The 22,099-nt window shown below is 40.0% G+C and overlaps 1 pseudogene; it reads left to right on the top strand.

Moving 5' to 3' along the window:
- Window positions 1-20,983: 20,983 nt before the first annotated feature.
- LOC150056329 (SWI/SNF-related matrix-associated actin-dependent regulator of chromatin subfamily A member 2 pseudogene) lies at window positions 20,984-21,712 on the top strand (annotated as a pseudogene).
- The last annotated feature ends 387 nt before the right edge of the window (window positions 21,713-22,099 follow it).

Raw genomic sequence — 22,099 nt, 5'->3', positions numbered from 1 at the left:
GCCTGGCTTTGCATCTTTATTCTCAGATCTCAGCTTCCTGATTAGCTAGAATTATAGGCACAAGCCACCAGTGCCTGACTATTGTTTTGGTTTCATGTAAATGTTGATGCAACTTGGCGTATTGAAATACTTCAAATTCTCATTTTGATTTTTCTCTTGCCATTTTGTTTTAAAATTTGAAAATGTGCTCTTGAGTCTTTATAATATTTCTTGTATGTTTCCCCATTACTTAAGTTACTGTCACCCTGCTGTTGGCATTATATTTATAATTCTTTTTGCCAGTCCTGGCCTTGGGCCCAGGGCCTGAGCACTATCCTTGGGCTTTCTCAAGGCTAGAGCTCTACCACTTGAGCCCCAGCACCACTTCTGGCTTTTTTCTACGCATGTGGTACTGAGGAATCAAACGCAGGTCTTTGTGCTTGCTAGGCGAGTACTCTACCACTAGGCCAAACTCCCAGCCCTTATAAATTTTCTTATTGTACATGACATTGTGATGAGTTGCCTTGTGATATTTGGCCACATGTTTGATTTTCTTCAAAAAGAGATTGCTGGTCAGCCTCTGGTGGCTGACTCCTGTAATCCTAGCTACTTAGGAAGCTGAGATCTGAGGATCATGGTTTGAAACTAGCCTATGCAGAAAAGTCTATGAGAATCTTATTTCCAATTAAGCACCAAAAGGCCAGAAGGTGTGTTGTGGCTCACATTATAGAGTGATAGCCCTGAGCAAAATTCTCAGAAACAGTGCCCAGGGCCTGTTTTGAAGCCCTATAACACTCTCTGACTATCTCTTTCTCTCACACACATACACAAGAAATTTCTGATAAGGACATACTAAATCCACTAGCACAGCAATGTTCATTGCAGCACTATTTACTATAGCAAAGATATGGAACCAACCCAAATGCCCCTCAGTTGATCATTGGATCAACAAGATGTGGTATTTGTACACAATGGAATTCTATGCTGCTGTCAGAAAGAATGACATTTCCACATTTGTTAGGAAATGGAAAGACTTGGAAAAATTCATATTAAGTGAAGTAAGCCAGACTCTAAGGAACAAAGGCTCAATGGTCTCCCTCATTTGTCATAATCAGTAGAAACCTTGGGCCCTCCTAGCAGAGATTTACAATAGAACAAAACCTAGATACATAAGGCCATATAGGCTGATGCTAAATGAAAGGACCTCCAGGATATAGAAACAAAAGCTATATAATGAGTGAATGTTGTCCTTAATGTACTATGTTGTCTCTCATCTCCTTTGCTGTCCCTTGGTTATCTCATATTGTTACAGTATTTCACCTTATTATCTGATATATTCTATATATGCTTATTTGGTTATTTGAAATCAGATAGGGAAGGGAAGAAAACAAGATGAGGCGTAGGGGTGGGGGGAGGGAAATGGGGACCAAAACTTGAGAAAGGATATCAATGTTTGTGAAGCAATGCATCTTCTATCTGGTGAATATAATGTAACTCTTCTATTAATTATAATAAAATATATGAAAAAAGAAATTTCTGGAAATAAGATTGATTAAACATACAAAATTTTTATTATAAATTTATTACTTTTTCTTGTTTTTGTGACATATGGAAATTACTAAAATACATTCAAGAGAACAAAATAATTTATAAAGTCACTACATCACTACAATCACTTTTACTGGATCAAGCTATCCAGTAAGCAGTAGTAAGTTCTAAGGCTGAAAAGAAAATTAGCACATACCTTTTTTATTTTTTATTTTTTTATTTTTAGTTTTTTGGCCAGTCCTGTGCGTGAGCTCAAGACCTGAGCATTATCCTTGGACTTTCTCCAGGCTAGAGCTCTACCACTTGAGCCTCAGCACCACTTCCAGCTTTTTTCTATGTATGTGGTGCCGAAGAATTGAACCTTGGTCTTTGTGCATGCTAGGCGAGCACCCTACCACTAAGCCAAACTCCCGGCCCTCATAACTCTTTTTTAAAACTAGAACTTTTCCTTGAAATCCACCCATTGAACAAGGATTAATTCAGTGTATTTCATACCAACATCTCAAATTGTGAAGATGCTTCTTTTATGACATTCCTTTATTCTGTCTGGATATTCACTTTTCAAAAACAATGATGATCTTTTCTGTTCTGGTCATTTTAATGTAAAGGAAAATTTCACTGTCTTTTCAACTCCTCCTTTTGTTGTTTTATCAGGTCTGTTTCGTTAAAATTGATTTTATTTTTTTAGAAAGCACAAGCATATGGAGAAAAGCTTTATAGAGCTCATTTGTGCAAACAACAAGCATACCTGTATTCATGTATACAAAGACTTTAAATGAAGTCTTTAAACAAAGTCACTTTAGTAATCTTCATCCAATTATAAGTATTCTATTATTTTGCCAGTCCTGGAGCTTAAACTCAGGGCCTGGGCACTGTTCGTGAGTTTTCTCAAGGTTCGCAATCTACCACTTGAGCCACAGCACCACTTCCAGCCTTTTCTGTGTATGTGGTACGGGGAATGGAATCCAGGGTTTTGTGCATGCTAGGCAAGCACTCTACCACTAGGCCACAATTCTGGCCACTCCAATCAACCATATTCTTAAAATGACAATAATAACCATCACATAATTAAAATTTTTAAGTAATCAGCTGAGTGTGGTGGCTCAGGCCTGTAATCCTAGCTACTCAGGAGGCTGAGACCTGAGGATCACTGTTCAAAGCCAGCCCAAGCACTAAACAAAGAATGTGAGACTCTTATCTCCAATTAATCACTAGAAAACCGGACATGGAACTATGGCTCAAAGGGTAGGGGAGTACCCTTGAGCTGAAGAGCCCAGGGACAGCACCCAGGCCCAGGAATAGGGCTAGGTAGCCTTGAACTGAAGAGCTCAGGGACAGCACCCAGCCTAGAGTTCAAGCCCCATGACTAACAACAACAAAAGTAAGTAGTAGCACTATAGTTATTTTACTATATAGATTGCCGTAATACCCTATTGTTGAACATTTAGATAATTCATTTCCAGTTTATGATATATTAATAGCATTAATATTTGAGATGAGGTCTTATTATATTGCCCAGGTATGACTCAAATTCCTGGGCCTCTGATCTCTCTCTCTCAAGTACATGGTATTATGGCTGCAAACCATGCCTGGTTTGAACACATTCTCATGCATATGTCTTAGTGCCCATATCTGACATGGGCAGGAAGTTCCTGTCTGTAATTAAAATAAATTTTATATGTTTTGTCATATGTTGTGTGAGTATCTGTTTATCCTATTAGGTACCAGTCTGGCTGAGTAGAACCAGATACTGTATTAGTCCCAAGAGTGGAAATGCCTGAAAGAAAGGGGATTTGTAATGTGAGACAGCAGCATATCACTTGGAATTTTGTGTCTTTCTTTATTCCAGAAAAAAATGAACCTCAGAAACAAATCCCAGATTGAATAAGCCAGCAGTATAATTTAGACAACTCCCTGGAACCAGGTGTACTTGGTGAGTTAGTGATAAAGCACAGAGCCCCCACGTAGTGAGAGATTCTCAATGAAATACTGGTTGTTTTCCTATGAAGAAGGGCCAGGCATCATCACATATCTGGATCAAGCCATCCGGTAAGCAGTAGTAAAATCAAAGGTTGAACAGAAAACTAGCACATGCATATGGAGAAAAGCTTTATAGAGCTTATTTGTGCAAACGACAAGCCCAAGGGTTTTGTTTTATGTTGTTTACATGGAAAAGCACAGACAGGGGCTTCCCATGAGACTATCTTCTGTTAGCTGCTGTCTGCTCTGAGCGGCTCGAAGAGAAGTCTCTTCTTCCCACATGCACATCAATAGCTGCTTTTGCAGGTACCTGATGGGGAAGAACTGAGCTGTTAGGGAGAAATGGGCCCACCTACTGCTGAGTACTCCTCTGTCTCTAGTGTGGTGTTTCCACTTAGGAAAATGTGCTATGCACTTGGCTGTGCTATTGACTGTGCAGCTGTCTGATAGCCTGTGCCACTGCTCCAAGCTAGCAAAAGGGTCTCTGAAGGCTTTGCCATCATACAGTCAGACTAGAGCTGGGATGGGGTATGGTTTGAAAGTAGTCTTCTAGGAGGTGTGATGGAATCATCTGGGGGACCCTCCCATCAGCAGATGACTACCTCTCCTTCCCCAGCACCACATCCCCTAGCATTGCTTCCTGACTTCGTTCAAGTGGCTCCCTAGAAGGGGCCTTGCTGCAGTGTTAGGCTGGAAGATTGTAAATTTCTTATGGGCTTTCTAGAATTTTCCTTAGTAGTTTTCCAATAGCACTCCAGCTCTTATTAAAAAGTACAGTTAATCTGGACCTTTCCCTGCCATAACATCAGACAAGAAATACATGTCTGATAATAAGTGTTCCTTTTGCTACACAGCAGTATTTCATCAAGACTGTGGTTAGCAAATTGCTGCTCTGCAGCATAAAGCCAGGCAGTGAAACATAAGGAATGCATGTGCCTGCTGAATACTATGGTTAGTTTCTACCGTCCAAACCACAACCCTCTCCCAAAAGAGGGCACACTAACCACCCTCACCTTCCCCCTCTCAAACACCCAAACCATTAGGCTTTCTAGAGCTGTTCGTTCTCAAGCTACCCTTGGACTATGATTTGCTTTTGAAAACTGCCTTCCTAGTCCATAAGAAATCTTCTAAACATCATTCCTATATTTTTCATTTTGGTCATTAAATCTAACCATCTGGCGTAACCAGGTGCCAGTGGCTCACACCTGTAATCCTAGCTACTCAGGAGGCTGAGATCTGAGGGTCACCATTCAAAGCCAGCCCAGGCACAAAAGTCTGTGAGACTCTTATCTCCGATTACCACCAGAAAGCCAGAAGTGGCTCTGTGGCTCAAAGTGGTAGAGTGCTAGCTTTGATCAGAAGAGCTCAGGGACAGTGCCCAGGCCCAGAGTTCAAGCACCAGGATTAAAAAAAAAAAGTCTATCAGGTTTTCTGGGCACCAATGGCTCATTTTTTTGAGGAGGCTGTCATCTAAGGCTTATGGGTTTGAAACCAGCCTGGGCAGGAAAGTTTGTATGACTCATAATTCCAATTGACTACCAAAAACAAAACAAAATAACAACACCCTCCCTTATCCCTCCCCCCCAAAAAAAAGCCAGAAGTAGAGCTGTTGCTCAAGAGGTAGAGTACTAGTATCGAGGGTGGGAAAACCCTCAGGGACAGTACCCAGGCCTCACCTTCAAATACCAGGACCAACACGAAAAACCAGAACAAAATAACAATTATAAAAATCCACAGGAAAACCTAAAAGGTAGGTGAACTAATATGTCAGTGATATGCACTAGATACTATGTTGGAAATAAACAATACAATTTGGGGGGAGGGAAAAACCTGGTAGAAAATGAGAAAGGGATGACACTGTTCAAAAAGAAACGTAGGGCCAGGAGTTTGGCCTAGTGGTGAGTGTTTGCCTAGCATGCACGAAGACCTGGGTTCAATTCCTTGGTACCACATACTTAGAAAAAGCCAGAAGTGGTGCTGAGACTCAAGTGGTAGAGCTCTAGCCTTGAGAAAGTCCAAGGACAGTGCTCAGGCCCTGAGTTTAAGCCCAGGACTGGCAAAAAAAAAAAAAAGAAATGTACTCATTGCCTCACTTATATAACTTTAACTTCTGTATATTACCTTTACAATATTTGTTTGGCCAGTCTTGGGGCTTGAACTCAGAACCTGGGCACTGTCCTTGAGCTTTCTCAAGGGTAGCACTCTACCACTTGAGCCATAGCACCACTTCCAGCTTTTTCTCTGTAGGTGGTAACAAGGAATAGAGCCCAAGACTTTGTGCATGCTAGGTAAGCACTCTACCGCTAGGCAACACTCTGGCTTAAAGAAAAAAACACAACTTAAAATTTGTTATGTTAAACCTTTCTCTTTTTTTCTCATTTATCAGTATTGGGATTTGAATTCAGGGAGGGCTTCATCCTTGTGAGGTAGGTGTGCTCAGACTTTATGTTCTGGTTGGTTTTGCAATACAGTGTCACCTTCTGCATGGTTCAGGCTGGACCACAATTTTCCTAAGCTTCCGACCTTCGCTGAGATGGAAAGGCACACACCACTGTATCCAGTTATTTTATGTTGAGATGGGGTCTATTGAACATTTTTGCCCTGGCTAGTCTATAACAGAGATCCTCCCAATCTCAGTCTTCCAAGGAACGAGAATTACAGGAATGACCCATTGCACTAGCATTTGACTTTGCACCCACACACATGTGCGTGTGCGCATATGTGTGTGTGTGTGTGTGTGCGTGTGTGTGTGTGTGTGTGTGTGTGCGTGCCTGTCTTTAGGCTTGAACTCAAGGCTGGGTCACTGTCCTTTAATAATTTTCTCAAGGCTAGTGCTCTATCACCTAAGCCACAGCTCCATTTTTAGCTTGCTTGCTCCTTCTTTCGTCCCTCCCTCCCTCCCTCCCTCCCTCCTTCCCTCCCTCCCTCCCTCCCTTCCTTCCTTCCTTCCTTCCTTCCTTCCTTCCTTCCTTCCTTCCTTCCTTTCTGTTTCTCTCTTTCTCTCTTTTTCTTTCACAGTTAATTGGACACAACAATGTCATAGATTTTGCTGCCCAGGCAGGCCTCAAATCGCAGTTCTCAAATATCAGCCTCCTAGGATTACAGGCATGAGCCATTAACATCTTGCTTAACCATTTTTATAAGTATAATCTTATAAACTAGCATGAAGTAAACTTATAAACTAGTATGAAGAATATTCATTATGTTGTGAAATATATCCACATAGTATTTTCATTTTGCAAACTATAACTCTATATGAATCAAACAAATTTCCATTACTTCCTCCTTTCAGTCCTAGGAACCCACCATCCTACTTTGTTTTCATAAATTGTCTAGTTAAACTACCAAGTATCATATAATCATATTATATTTGTCATTTTAGAACTGGCTTATTTCACTTAACAATGCACTGAAGGTACTTTGCTGGTGTTGGGCTCACATTCTTTCCTAAGGCTGGATAATATTCTATTGTATTCCATTGTACCTAATATGTATCTATCATCTGTTGGTGGCTATTTGAAAATTTTCTATCTCTTGGTTATTGTGAGTATTGCTGTTATGAACATATGTGTGAAGTATTCATTTGAGACTTTTTGTACTTACAATAATAATAATGATAATGATAATAATAAATATTTGGTCACTTATGGGACTTGAATTCACAGCCTGGCTGTGCCTGAGCCTTTTTGTGCTATTTTTTAACTGATTTCTTTTTTGTGGGTCGTGGGGCTTGAACTCTGGGCCTAGGCGCTGTCCTTGAGCACTTCAGCTCAAGGCTACTGACCTACCCCAGAGCCACAGCCCACTTCCCATTTTCTAGTGATTAATTGGAGATGGTCGCATGGACTTTCATGTCCGGGCTGGTTTGAATCAAGATCCTCAGATCTCAGCCTCCTGATTAGCGAGGATTACAGGTGTGAGCCTCCAGGCCCATCTTAACTGACTTTTTTTCTCTTTTTTTCCATGTATTTTTAATTGTAATTAATAGAAGGGTTACATTATATTCATCAGATAGAAGGTGCATTACTTCACAAACATTGATAACCTTTCTCATGTCTTGGTCCCCATTTCCCTCCCCCCACCCCTATCTTGTTTTCCCCCCTTCCCTATCCTATTTCAAATAACCAAATATGCGGCCAGGAATTTGGCCTAGTGGTTGAGTGTTTCCTAGCATGCACAAAGACCTGGGTTCGATTCCTTAGTACCACATACATTGAAAAAAGCCAGAAGTGGTCCTGAGGCTCACGTGGTAGAGCTCTAGCCTTGAGGAAAGTCCAAGGACAGAACTCAGGCCCTGAGCTAAAGCCCAGGACTGGCAACCCCCCCCCAAATATGCATATATACAATATATCAGATAACAAGGTGAAATACTGTAACAATATGAGATAACCAAGGGACAGCAAAAGAGATGAGAGATAACATAGTACATTAAGGACAACAATTACTCATTATATGGTTTTTGTTTCTATATCCTGGAGGTCCTTTCATTTAGCATCATACTATATGGCCTTATGTATCTAGGTTTTGTTCTGTTGTAAATCTCTGCTAGTAGAGCCCAAGGTTTCTACTGATTATGACAAATGAGGGAGACCATTGAGCCTATGTTCCTTTGAGTCTGGCTTACTTCACTTAACTCACTTTTTTAAGTTCAAGTTTTTAAAATCTCAAATGCATTTTAGTCTTTTCTATCAGAACTATCTTCTAGTGTCTGGTACTTATAGAACACTTTGTAAGGGTCAAGTTGTCTTTTAAATGTTTTGCTTTCTGCCATTTATAAGTGATTTCTTTTATATAAATTTTATTGTAAAGGTGATGTACAGACGTGTTCTCCAGTTTATTGATCTAGGCAGTCAGAGCTATAAATTTTCCTCTGAGTACTGACTTTGCTGTGACCCAGAGGAGCTGGTATTTTGTGTGCTTATTTTTGTTAAATACCATAAATATTTGAATTTCCATTCTAATCTCTTTAATGACTCATGATTCAATCATCTATTATTCAGTCTCCATGAGTTAGAGAATTTTCTGCGATGGCTTTTGCTGTTGAGTTCTAATTTTATTCCGGTGTGGTCTGACAGAATGCAGGGACTCATTTCAATATTTCTGAATATGCACAGATTTGCTTAGTGATTTACAATATGATCTATTTTGGAGACTGTTCCATGTGCTGCTAACAAGAATTTATATTATGATGTTGCTAGGTGAACTATTCTGTTAAGTCTAGTTGATCTATGTCATTATTTAGTTCTGAGATTTTTCTGTTGAGTTTTTGCTAGGATATTCTATTCAGAGGCAACAGTGGTGTGCTAAAGTAACCAACAATCAATGTGTTTGGACCTATGTGTGTTTATAGGGTAAGTAGTATTTGTTTGATGAAGTTGGGTGCTCTGGCACTTGGTGAATAGATATTTAGAACTGTTATAACCTCCCATATTGAGATCCCTTAATTAGTATGTAATGTCCTTCTTTGTCTCTTCTCACTAATTTCAATTTGAAGTCTATTTTATTTGATATTAGTATTGAAACTGTGGCCATTCACTTGATAGATTTTTATTCCATCATTTCACCTTCAGAATTATAAGTGATTCCTTCCTTCCTTCCTTCCTTCCTTCCTTTCTTTCTTTGCCAGTCCTGGGGCTTGAACTCATGTCCTAGGAACTATCTTGGATCTTCTTTTGTTCAAGGCTAGCACTCTACCACTTGTACCAAAGTGCCATTTCTGCTTTTTCTGTTTATGTGGTACTGAGAATTCAAATTCAGGGCTTCATGCATGCTAGGCAAGCACTCTACCTCTAAGCCATATTTCCAGCACTGTAAGTGATTTATTTCTGTTATTGAAAAAATTCTCTTGGCTGGGTGATGGTGGCTCATATCTGTAATTCTAGCTATTCAGGAAACTGAGACCTGGAGAGTCTGGTTCAAACCAAATCAGGCTGAAAAGTCCTTGAGACTCTTATCTTTAACCAGCAAAAAATAAATCCAGAAGTGGAGCTCTTGGTTAAATGGTAGAGGGCTAGCTCTGAGCAAAACCGATAATGGAAAGTGGGAAACCCTGAGTTCAAGCTCCAAACCAGCATGAGTGCACATGCCTGTGCCTGTGGGCAAAATAATGACCAAAATAATGCTCTGAAATTCTGTATTGTTGATGTACTTCTACCATTTTGTTCTTTAAAAATGGAATTAGATAAACCAATGTGGGTTTGAGTCTTATATAGCCCAATCAGTCTTTTTCTTCTGTGGAATTTGAATTTGAGATTTGTTCAGCTAACTTTGATGATAGCTAACCCTGAAGGAAGACAGAGTTTTCTCAACAAATACATGTTAATATTCTCCCCTTTCCTCTTAACTGCATAGACTGAATCAGATGAATGACATCTCAGACAAAGGTCTAATCCTGTTCAGTTTGTCCCTGTGAATGAAAAGAAAAGCAAGGGATAATGAGTGACCAGACTTTGTAGCTTTGTAATTATGGGACTATCTATTGTGCCTTTTATTATGCAGTGCACTAATAAGCCAGGATATTATGGCAGAGGATCTATAACCAATCTACCATAGTAAGTAAGAGTAATGGCAGTGTTATTAGTATATTCCACAAATATAATGCGCTGTCTGCAAAGTGTGACATTTTAAATAAACTTTATTCTTGTGGTATTTAAAAAAACATAAAGGCAGTAATGAAATCTAGAGCACAACATTAGTTGACACAGCAATTTCTGCCTCCCAAGACCCTGCTAAATAACCAGAACTTAAATCTTCATCTTGAAATGTATGGCTTGTCTATAATTTTAAGTGAGTTGTAAAACTTTTATAGAGTGTACCTAACATTATTTTAAAAATATTCTCCATTTTTATGGGTAAGGTGACCCAGAAGTACCTTGTGAATAATAGAACAACATATTTAAGCTATTAAATTCACTTCTCTGGACAATATATAAGCCTTCCAAATACTTACATATCTCCTGGATAGACCTTGGAGTAGACAAGAATCCACACTTGGCTGTTTTCCTAAAATATTTTGACTTTTGACTCCAGAAAAATGGAGTTTTAATCCTAATGGGCATATTTAAATTTTCTGCCCCAAGTGGAACAAGGATTCAAAAGCTAATGCCAGTTATTACATTGTGAAATGTAAGTATCTTTACCTATGTGTTGAAACTGATAGGTTCATACCAACAATAGCAACCTGAATATATAACTCTGTAAGCTAATGCTGGCCTGTGGCACGCTGGAATGAGGTCAAACCATACATGGAGAACTAAATTTAATTCCCAAACTAAATAAGGTCCTTAGGGCCTTCAATTCATAGGCAAATTTCATCAGTCAGTTGCAATTTTGTTTATGTCAAAATCCTAAAATCATTTCTCAGTGAAATGACATTTATTTCCTACCTTTCTTTTTTTTAAGTTTCCATACCTTTAATATAGTTGTAATATGTTAAATATGCATGTTTTCAATATATGAATATATGCATATGATTACATGCATTGGAATGCCAATTAACACAATATGAGGAACCAAGTTTGTATGCAATAATAATTGTGTTTGAAAAATGAGAAAACAGCATATTCTTCCATTTATTTCTTCTGTTTCTCACTGTAGTCTCATAGAGTAACTAGTCTTTGTCATAGTAAATGAGAATCAGTTTTCTTTGTTGTGTCATACTGAGCATTATCCAAGGGACATTAGCTTTGGCCATTCAATAAAGGACTTTTCTGTGAGATTCATGGAAAGTGTACTTTCAGAAATATTTGTAAGAATACAATTATTTACATAATTCAGACCTCTTGTTTATACTGTTTGGATTAGGCTAATTCCTTGTGTTGAGGTATTGACAGAGTTCAGAGAATGTGCCATTTCTCACTGAGAAATCTACTGAGTGATCATTAGATTCTGGCCATCTTCTCCCTTCTGTTCACTTTTTCTTTTCCATTCCTTCCACTCCATACTCAGGGAAGAAGCCATCTAAATAAAGATTCATTTATCTTTCTTTTTTCCACAAATTTTTCAGGGAGTTATGAGTACAGGAAACTATTTCTTGACTTTAGGAAAAATAGTGCAGTGGAACATGGAAAATGAGAAGAGATTCAGAAAAAGCAAGGAATGATTGAAAGAATGAAGAAAATTTGGCTATGACTGAGGGCTCTTAGCTTTCATTGTTCTATAGCGATGTTTGGACATCTAGTGAACTTGTGGATCCCTTCTCAAGAGAGTATTTTAAAGAAAATGAAGAACTCAATATTACAAAGGGAATTATTTATAAAGTGCATGGGTTCTACACATCTTGCTTAAGAACAATCGTATTTGTGCATTAGTATGAGGTTTATACTGTTAAGTATTTTGACTAACCAAGAAATGCCAATGACCTAAATTTTAAAAAATGAGTTCTCTGATTTTTTTAAATCTCAATTTAAAGTTTCTATAAACACTGAGTCAGGCTAGCTAAGCACATGTCTGGGTTGCTTTTGGCTGCTGGTCTAACCTTGAAATTCCATAGTGGAGAGTGCAGGAAATTGTTGATATACAAGGAAGCTTTACAGTCTTCTATGGTGTCTACACACAAGCCTGGGGACAGTGTTATGGCAAAACAAGGAAGCCTAACACCTGGCCCCTGGGCCACTGGAAGATGAGAAAACATGGCAGAGAAGAAACATTTATCCTCTGGCTTTGATTCTAGTCCATATCAAGAGCAGTTGTTATTTCCCCTCCTTTGGGATCTAAATTTTAGTTTCCCACTAATTAAGAATGCTCACAGATATGTACATAAATTTATGAAAGTTTTAACTCTAGGGCCTTGTGCATGCTAGGCAGGTACTCTAACACTAGGCCACACTCCTGGCATTGAACATTTTTAATTTGATTTCATCACTTCTAGACTTTTAACTTAAAATGGCTTTTTCTACCTTTGTGGGAGGGATGATGAACAAATGGGTTGCTTTAGCACAGGCAGGTACTACGTGGGAGACATTCATTGAGAAAAACAGCAGGGAGGTTCCATTTGTTTACTGGTTTTTGTGATGTTAGATTGAACCCAAGGGCTTACACATGCTAGGCAAATGTTCAACCACAAAGCTGTTGCATCCATAGCTCTGGGATTTTTTTTGACATTGTTACACTATAGTCCAGTTTGAATCTTGAACTTGTGATCCTTCTGTTTCACTTCTAGAGTGCTGTGATTAATGGCATTCATCATCATACCCAGTGAAATCTTAACCTTGTAAATCTCTAAGAGGGACTTTTACCTCTTCTGAATATAAATGAAATTAGCTCTCTGGGCCTGGACCTAAGTGGCGACCAAGAAGGTCGGCATCAATAAATACGGTACCCGCTATGGTGCTCACACTGGAAGATGGTGAAAAATATTGAAATCAGAAATGGAAGAGGCACCGAGACAATAGGGACACTGCCTAGCTCTCTCTCACAAAAAGAGAGAACCAGGGAGTCCCAAGAGCCAAGTACCTTAAGAAATCCACAACAACAAACTCAAAAGGCAACGGAGAAGGACTCAAACCGGAAAAGAAATCCAGATCAAGCTAACATACAACTTTCTCAAAGAATTCGGAATGCGAGGGCCCCTCCCCCACTCCTCGCCGGCTCTGAGCCGTTAAAAGTGGCGGCAGGAGGGCGCCAGGCCGGGCAGCCCTGACCCGCAGAAACCAGCATAGGACCGAGCCAGTGAGCTGCAGAAGCAGCAGAACCCAGATGCGGAACCAGAACAGCAAGCAGCGGAACCCAGATGAGGAACACAGGCGGCAGAGGAGACCCGAGGGGAGTGAAAGACTCCCTACCACTGTGGAACACCCACAGATGGAACACAGGGGCGTGAGTAATACAGCGCGTCCCCAAACACATTTGGAAAGCAGAGCTGGTGCCAAGCAATAGAACTTAACTCAGACCCCTCCACCCCGCATGAGAAAGACTGGCGGGAGCAGGGGGGCAAGGAATTTAGAATCCTGTCCCTTCCCTCAACAGCCCCCTCCCTCAGGCCATTGACTGGATATTGACAGGCGGGCTACCCATAAGACCCAGCACCCCACCAAGGGAGGCGGGGCTGTCCCAACTCCCACCCGCCCAACGGGCTCAACCCCCAGCCCTCTGACCAGAGACTGACAGGCGGGCTACACTAAGACTCAGCACCCCACCAGGGGAGGCGGAGCTGTCCCAGCTCCCACCCACACAATAGGTTCCTCTCCCAGGCCACTGGATCTGGAGAGTGGACGGCACTGAGTCCCTGCCTTACAACAGCAGGTGGGGTGTGCGGGAAAATAGGACCTAGCATCTGTCCCCCTCAAATCTTGAGCGGGGCATCCTCCAGCTGGGAATCTTGAACAAGACAGCATGGAGGGGCCCCCCACAGTCACAGACTCTCTGACAAAGCAGTGGAAACACAGCAGGGGTCTGAAGAGCCGACCAGCAGCCAAGCTTGGCCTTCTGAGAATCTGAAAGGCGCGGCTCCACCCTTGGAGCCCAGGTCCTCAGCTGGGCCCCACCCCTGGGAACAGAGTGGTCTCCTGCTGGTTCTGCTGAGAGCCCCTGGAAACTCTCAAACCCCAGACCCTTGGCCGGGGCCGCCTCTGGAAGCATCACAGGAAAACGTCTGCCCACCGCACTCAGACTGAAGCTCGCAGATCCATCCCACGGCCCACTGTGAGGCCACTGGTTGGGCTGAGAGCTAGTTGTGTAGCAACACATAAGTTTTATTTAATGCTTTCCAAACTTTGTACTCAAATACGCTACCTACTTACCAACTTAGGTCAGTTATCCTTACACTATACCTTTTCTTCATTACTATAATAATCTTACATTCCTACGTTAATCCTCTTGTACATCCCCTGATCTCTCTCATTCTATTTTTCTATCTCTGGTCCTCTGTTCGTCTTTCAACCCTTATAATGCATGGATCTACACTTGATGGCTGTTGACCAATACTGTATGTCTAGGTGTTCAATTATACTCTAGGTTCAGAGGGACTTAAATACAATAGAGATTGGATTGAGAGGCTTATTGTTTTGGTCATAAATCGCTTACAGACTGGTCTGTAAGTGCACAAAAATAAAGAGTGATAACACCAATCAAAAATTGTGAACATCTAGTGTCTGCCAGCCAAAGAGGTCTAGGTTGGTTATATCTGAAAAACTGTAATTGTGTTTAGTATTAATCTTGCTCCCATTTTCAAATGGGCAGAACAAGAAACTCAAGAAAAATGTCAAATCAAGGAATAACATCCCCCACCCAATATAAACAGACAATGGAGCAGTCACTGGCAAACCTAGAGGAGAGTCTTCTAAGTGCTATACAAATGCAATTGATAAACATCATTAATGAAAAATGTGAGAATATAAAGAAAGAGATAAGGGAGGAAGCCATAGCTAAACAAGAGGAAATCATAAACAAGGTGATAAATGAAAAAGAAGAAGCCATAAAGGAGGCCATAATAAAGGCTTTTCAAAGAAAAAATGGATGAATTCATAGAATTCACAAATAAAAAGGTGACCAAACTCCAACAAATGTCCAAAGAAAATAAAGCTACTGAGCTAACCACTCAAATGGAAATCAAGGAGCTAAAGAAATCCATACATGATCTAAAAGAAGAGATGCAAGGCATCAAAAATGAGCAATTAGAAGCAAGGGAGATGAAAAATAAAGTAGATAGCTTTGATAGTAGGCTAGACAATGCAGAAGAGAGAATTTCCAGGGCTGAAGATAATTTAGTTGTTATAGAGAAAGAACAGAAAATGAGTCAATTCAAATCTAGGAAATATGAGAGAGCGCTTCAGGAGATCCAAGATACAATTAGGAAGCCTAATTTAAGGCTAATTGGTATTGAGGAGGGTCTGGAGAAAGAGGTCAATGGTATTGGAAATATACTTCAGGGAATCATCTCAGAGAACTTCCCAAATATCCAGGAGGGCAGGCCCATCCAGATACAAGAAGCTTTTAGAACCCCAAACAGACCTGACCAGAAAAGAACATCCCACCGCCACATTGTAATCTGAACTGGATCAATAGAGACCAAAGAAAGGATCCTAAAGGCAGCCAGGGAAAAGGGTTCAGTAACCTATAAAGGAAAACCAATGAGAATAACCCCAGATTTCTCAGCAGAGACCATGCAAGCAAGAAGTGACTGGAAGCATATATGTCATGCCCTGAAGTCAAATAACTACCAACCAAGAATACTGTACCCAGCTAAGCTCTCATTCATAACTAAGGGAACAATAAAAACATTCCATTCCAGGGAAAAGCTGCAACAATATGTCGCAACAAAACCAACACTACAGAAAATTCTCAGAGATGTTCTACACATAGAAAACCAAAATAAATGCAATATAGGGAAAGAAATGGCACCTAAACAGCATACCATCTAAGGACCACAAGAACTGTCAAGACCCAGGCCCTAATGAAAGCTTTTAAAAATGGTAGGAACTAATAAATATCTCTCAATCCTAACTCTCAATATCAATGGACTTAACTCTCCAATTAAAAGGCATAGGCTGTCTAGTTGGATCAAAAAGCAAGATCCATCATTCTGCTGTCTTCAAGAGACACATCTTACCCAAAAAAACAAACATCTTTTGAAAGTGAGAGGCTGGAATAAACTCTATCAAACTAACAGCCCCCATAAACAGGCTGGAGTTGCCATCCTCATATCAGATAAAATAGACTTCAAACTAAAATTAGTAAGAAAAGACAAAGAAGGTTACTTACAAGCTACTAAAGAGATCTTTCCTCCAGGAAGACATAATGATCCTAAATATCTACACACCCAATCCCGGAGCTCCGAACTTCATCAAGCAAACTTTACTTTCACTGAAACCATACATAGATCGAAACACAGTGATTATTGGTGACTTTAACACACCACTCTCACCTATGGACAGATCAACAAGGCAAAAACACAACAGAGAAACCTTAGAACTGAACAACTATATAGACCAACTTGATCTAACAGACATCTGCAGAATATTCCACCCAGCAACAACACAATATACGTTTTTCTCAGCAGCACATGGAACATTTTCCAAAATAGACCACATCTTAAGGCATAAAACAAACCTGGGCAGATTCAGAAACACTGAAATTATTCCCTGCACGCTCTCAGACCACAAAGGCATCAAATTGGAACTGAACATACATCTCCACCAAAGAAAACCCTGTAACTCATGGAGACTGAACAACACATTGTTGAATCACCAATGGGTCATCGAAGAGATCAGAACAGAAATCCAACAGTTCATGAAATTTAACAATAAGGAGCACACAAAATACCAACTCCTTTGGGACACGGCAAAGGCAGTACTCAGAGGAAAATTTATAGCACTGAGTGCCTACAACAACAAGTTGGAAAAATCGCAAACCAACAAGTTAATGTCTCACCTTAGGCTCCTGGAAAAAGAGCAACAAACCAACCCTAACCCCAGTAGAAGGAAGCAAATTATTAAAATCAAAGTAGAATTAAATGATTTGGAATCCAAAAAAACTATAGAAAGAATCAACAAAACAAGGAGTTGGTTCTTTGAAAGAATTAACAAAATTGACAAACCCTTAGCAAAACTCCATAGAAATTAATGACCATAAACAGCAAAAACTTAATTTTGGAACACAGGACTTCCAAGCTCATTGTCATGAAGTATCCATGCTCCCTCTGAGAGCTCAGAAAGATCAGAGAATGTGCAGTTGAGGAAGAGGCTAAGATGAACCAATTGAATCAACTGCCCACCTCTACTGGCTGCTTAATGGTCTCACATCTCCGACATAGGCCATGCATTGCCAGCCCATGACTGCAGGAATGGAGGTTCTGGGATAGGAAGACAGGACATGGTGGCCTCAAGGAACCTCTTCTACCTCTAATCACCTTTTCCTCCTTCCAATGCAGGACAGAGGGAGGCACTTTACATAGCCCCATAGTCAGTCATTCTTAATAGATATCAGCTTCTTGTTTAAAAGATTTGGATAAAGCCAATAGATGACTGTAGTCTCTTTCTCCTTCTTCCCTTTCCCTATCCTTCTCTTCTTCCTCATCGTCCTCTCCTTCCTTATTAGCATTAATTAGTTGTATAAGGGGATTTTATTTTAACTTGCCCATTTATGTATACAATGCATTGAACTTTCTTTCTCATTTTTAAAAAAATATTATTCTATTTTCAGGGTGATATACAGAGGAGTTACAGTTACATTTGTGAGGTAGTGAGTACATTACTTCTCGAACATTGTTACCCCTTCACATGCTTTTCTTCCACTTTCGCTCCCCCACCCCCACCCAAGTTCTAAACTTCATTTCTAACATATTGTCTTGTGAATATCACTGTTACATTACTTCACTCTTTGTCCTTTGTCTCATAATCTTGTTTTCCCCTTCCCTTCCCTAATTCAAATAAACATTATATATATTTATATATAAATACACAAGGTACACAAAGTCAGATACAGTAACAATAGGGGATAAACTATAAGGGGGAAAAGAGAAAAGAAATAACTTCACATAGTACATTAAGAACAACAATATCAAAGATAAACCTTTTGTTTCCTTATCCTGAAGTTCATTTCAATTAGCCTCATCTATACGGACATATGGACATACCTTCTGAGCTATTGTGACCTTTTGCTAGGAAAATCCTAGATGAGTACTAAGTATTATAAATGAGGGAAACCATTGAGCCTATGTTCCTTTGGGTCTGGCTTACTTCACCTAATATGACATTTTCCAAGTCTTTCCATTACCTTATGAATGGGGCAATGTCGTTCTTTCTGATGGCAGCGTAGAATTCCATTATATATAAGTACCACAATTCCTTGATCCCTTCATCTACTGAGGGGCATCTGGGTTGGTTCCATATCTTAGCTATGGTAAATAATGCTTCAATGAACACCGTTGTACTAGTGGCTCTAGTATGCCCTTGTTTCTGGACATTTGGGTAAATGCCCAGAAGTGGAATTGCTGGGTCATAGGGCAGCAGTGTTTAGTCTTTTGAGGAAGGGTCATACTGCTTTTCAGAGTGGCTGAACAAGTTTACACTCCCACCAACAGTGTAGTAGCCACATCCCCGCCAGCATCTGTTGTTATTAGATTTCTTGATTCTGGCTATTCTAACTGGATTGAGGTGGAATCTCAGAGTTGTTTTGATTTGCATTTCTTTTATGGCCAGAGATTTGAGCACTTATTCATGTGTCTATAAGTCATTTTTATTTCCTCTCAGAGAAGTCTCCGTTTAAGTCTTTAGTCCACCTTTTTGTGGGACGGCTGTTTCCTTGAGGATTTGTTTCTGAGAGATTCAATTTTCTTTTAGTTATAGGTATATTTAGATATGAGGTCCTTGTCAGTTGTATGGATAGCAATGATCTTCTTCTACTCTGTGGGCTTTCTATTTAACTTGCTAGCTATGTCCTTTGCCATACAGACACTCTGCAGTTTAAAGCAGTACCATTTGTCCAAACTTTCTTTTTTTCATATATTTTTATTGTAATTAATACAAGGGTTACATTATATTCGCCAGATAGAAGGTACATGTGAAGTAATGTCCAAACTTTCTTTAAGTTGTGTTTCTGAGTCTTTATTAAGAAATTTTTGACCTGTGCCAAGGAGCCCTAATGTATCACCTATTCCTTCTTGTAAAGTTTTCAGGATATCTGCTTTTATCTCAAGGTGTTTGATCCATTTGTAATTAATTCTCGTGCAGGGTGACATATAAGGACCCAACTTTAGTTTTCTACAGCACCAATTCTACCAGCACCATTCGTTGACGAGGCTGTCTTTCTTCCATTCTATAGTTTTTTCCAATCTATCTTCTTTTTGCTGCCTTTTGGAACCAAATGGCCATAGGTCTGCAGGTTAATTTTTGAGTCTTCAGTTCTAGTACATTGATCCTCAGGCTTGTTCTTGTGCCAGTACGAAGTTATTATTATTATTATTATTATTATTATTATTATTATTATTATTATTATTGTAGCTCTGTAATAGGGGTTCACGTTCGGTACTGATATTCCTTGCTTTTGTTATTTGGGCTCTTTCATGATTCCATATGTTCATTCTATTCTTATGGGAGTACAGAAAGGCTTAGTAGTGCCTAACCCTCAGACAACTTTGTAATATTTATTTATGGTAAAGTGTTTAATTGTTTAAACGGACTTTGTAGTGGCATCTCACACATGTGTATGCTGTTCTTTGCACTGTGGTTTTTGATGACATTCTACTTTTTGGAACGGCAGATTTTTGCATTGGGAAGGGCTTTGGGGAACCACCTTCAACTTTGGCTCCCCTCCTTCAGAGGATCTGGGGGCGACAATGAGGGTCAAAATGTCCCGTGAAATTACAGCATTGTTGAACATTTTAATGCACATTGTAAATCCGCCCCCCAAAACAGCTTTAATATGTAGATGAGAGAGTTCATCCTTAAATACTCTAATTCTAGAATTTGGGGGACTGCAGAAACCTTAAACTTTAATTATTTCCTTGGGAATGATGCCATAGCATTAATTGAATACATTTTTAAAAATTTAGGACTTAGAGCTTATAGGTTTGAGGGGAAAAAAGACTCCAGCTCCTATGTTCGGGTTGGTGGGAGTTTCATTTCTAGACTAAAATTTAATTTAAGGATCAAAAAAGAGTTCTTGGAACTAAGCCACTAAGACACCTATTCCTCAAACTTCCAGGAAATATCTACAAGTTGGCCTGTGGAGAAGCAGGATTGGGAATTAAATTGCATGTAAAATATAAAACCAGAAGTCTTTTAAATTAATGATGAAAAGGACTCAAATTCTTAGAGAAAACCATACAGATATAAGTGGCAGTTTTAGTAAAAGCCACTAGATGGCAACCTTGTGCATCAGTTTAAATTGCTCTGCAAATTGGGGTGGATTTAGCTTATTTTCAATATAAGTAAGGGGTGGACAAATGAAAAGAAATGGGGAGAGGAGATTGTATTATATATCCTACAAAATTAAGAAAAGTGAGGGAAGGGGTAAGTTGAAAGAGATGAGTGAGAAGGTTGAAAGGGAGACATTGATCAAGATGCATTATATTCATAAACTGCTTTGTTAAATGGGAACTCGTTTGTACAGCTACTCAAAGAAAATAAAAATAAGAATGTCGTTCATTTTAAGGAAATAGGAAAGTAAAACTGATTTAACAAATGACACTTCAAACTCTTATTTTCATCAAATACTGCCATGTACTAGATAACGGAGGATGATTGTGAGATTTCCACATTAGATCACAGAAAAAAAAAAAAAGAAAAATCTCAAGGAAAAAACTATAGTCTTTGCAAAATGAAAAATGATACTCAAAAAATTCCTTAAAAAAGTATTCCAAAAAGTTGCATGTTTGGTGAACCAGAAGGTGTAATTTGATCAATAAAAAGCAATACCAGCATTGGTCAACAGAACGAGGTCCGGGTGCTGAGACTCTGCACGGTGAACAGTGGAGGAGAAGATTCTTGCAGCTGCGAAATACAAGCTGAACGTGCATCAGAAAGTTATCCAGGCAGGCATGTCTGACCAGAAGTCCTCAAGCCACGAGCGGAGGGCATTCCTGCAGGCTATATTGGAGCATGAAGAGGAAAATGAGGAAGAAGATGCAGTACCAGACGATGAGACTCTGAACCAAACGATGGCTCGACGAGAGGAAGAATTTGACCTTCTTATGCGCATGGACATGGACGGACGCAGAGAAGATGCTCGGAATCCCGAGCGCAAGCCGCGCCTCGTGGAGGAAGACGAGCTGCCTTCCTGGATCGTTAAGGAGGACGCCGAAGTCGAAAGGCTCACGTGTGAAGAAGAAGAGGAGAGAAAGTATTCGGCAGGGGCTCTCGCCGGCGCCGTGGACTACAGTGATGCTCTCATCGAGAAGCAGTGGCTCAGGGCCATCGAAGGCGGCAATTTGGAAGAAATGGAAGAGGAAGAACGGCTTAAGAAAAGAAAAAGGCGAAGAAATGTGGATAAAGATCCTGTGAAGGAAGATGTGGAAAGAGCTAAGAAGAGACGAGGCCGCCCTCCAGCTGAGAAACTCTCACCAAATCCGCCCAAACTGACAAAACGGATGAACGCTGTCATCGATACTGTGATAAACCACAAAGACAGGTGTAACGCGGAGAAGGTGCCCGGTAATTCTCAGCTGGAAATAGAAGGAAACAGTGCAGGACGACAGCTCAGTGAAGTCTTCATTCAGTTACCTTCCAGGAAAAGAGTTACCAGAATACTATGAACTCTAAATTAGGAAGCCAGTGGATTTCAAAAAAATCAAGGAAAGGATTCGTGACCATAAGTACCAGGTGACCTGGAGAAAGATGTTATGCTTCTCTGTCACGATGCACACACATTCATCTTAGAGGGATCCCAGATCTACGAAGATTCCATCGTCTTACAGTCAGTGTTTAAGAGCGCCCGGCAGAAAATTGCCAAAGAGGAAGAGAGGGAGGATGAAAGCAATGAGGAAGAGGAAGAAGAAGGAGAAGGAAAAGAAGAAAAAGAAGAAGAAGAAGAAGGAGAAGGAGAAGGAGGAGAAGGAGAAGAAGAAGAAGCAGAAGCAGAAGCAGAAGCAGAAGCAGAAGCAGAAGAAGAAGCAGAAGAAGAAGAAGAAGAAGAAGAAGAGGAGGAGGAGGAGGAG

The sequence above is a fragment of the Megascapheus bottae genome, chromosome 12, assembly GCF_031878675.1.
Source record: "Megascapheus bottae isolate mThoBot1 chromosome 12, mThoBot2.hap1, whole genome shotgun sequence".
Lineage (NCBI taxonomy): Eukaryota > Metazoa > Chordata > Mammalia > Rodentia > Geomyidae > Megascapheus > Megascapheus bottae.
This window is presented reverse-complemented; position numbering and strand designations above follow the sequence as displayed.